A 1,341-nucleotide genomic window follows, 5' to 3' on the forward strand; every position below is an offset into this window, starting at 1 on the left:
CACAGGGATATTGGATTTATGAAGCTAGATACAACAGGCTCAGCAGTTGTAACACATGCACATTGCACAGAGATTGTTAAAGTTAGGGCACATGAATTTCAACATAAAGAAGGTCCATTTGATACCAAAGATGGGCGTTCTATGACTGCATTTTGGTTCAAACGACGCCTTCTGAATGAACAAGATATCAATCGTTCCTGGTTGGTGTATTCACCTCTACATAAAACAGCATACTGCTTTTGTTGTTGTTTTTTTCATCTACATGTATGACATCCGATAGTCGGTTTGCTCTTTCAAAACACGGAGTGGATTCTCCAAGTGGCAAAAAAATTTAAAAGTTAAATGCCCATGAAAATAGTGACAGTCATCGTGAATCATTTGCTGTTTGGAAAGAAACTGAGCGCCGACTTCGTCTTCAAAGTGTCAATGATGAAGAGCTGCAAAGGGAAATTCAGCAAGAAAAAAATAAATGGAGTGATGTACTGCGACAGTTGCTGGATTGTACACAATATTTAGCTTCTCAGAATATTGCATTTCGTGGTCATACTGAGGATATAACCTCAAACGAATACCCTGGAAATTTCCTGTCACTTTTGCAGTTATTAGCAAAGTATGATCCAGTAATGAGAGAGCAGTTAGAGAGTGTTGAAAACAAGCAAACGTCAACATCTTATCATTCTCCTGAAATCCAAAATGAGTTTATAAATCTCATGGCTTCACATGTGCAAAAGTATTGTTTGTCAGCAATTCGTAGAAACAAATACTATGGTATTCTGTTTGATTCCACACCTGATTTAGCCCATCGTGAGCAATTGGCCCAAGTGATTCGGTTTGTTGACATTGACTTTAAGACAAGAAAAGTAGAACTCAAAGAGTCATTTATTGACTTTATACAGATAAAGGAAAAAGACGCTGCCAACCATAGTTTGAACTTAGCATGTTTTCATGCTGCAAGTCAGGAAACAACAGCTATTACCTTTTTTGGTATAATTGAAGCCATTTATAATTTCTTTGCTCATTCAAAAACTCGATGGGACGAGCTGCAGCACGAGTTTAAGATCTCTGTCAAGCGTGAATTAGAAACACGGTGGAGTGCAAGAGAAAAGGCAGTAAAAGTTGTACATGAAAAACTGGATGAATTGCTGGGACTGTTAGAGCAATGAAGTGAGAATGGCAACATGGCTGATACAAAATGTGGTGCTCATAATATTCTGCAACGCATGCTTACATTTGATTTTCTTTTACTTTTGCATTTTGGAGACATCTTATATCATCTATCAATCGAGTGCAGAAACGTCTTCAGGACCCAAAAATGAATTTTAGAGAAGCAGCTGCTGATTT

The sequence above is a fragment of the Limulus polyphemus genome, unplaced genomic scaffold (assembly GCF_000517525.1).
Source record: "Limulus polyphemus unplaced genomic scaffold, Limulus_polyphemus-2.1.2 Scaffold529, whole genome shotgun sequence".
Lineage (NCBI taxonomy): Eukaryota > Metazoa > Arthropoda > Merostomata > Xiphosura > Limulidae > Limulus > Limulus polyphemus.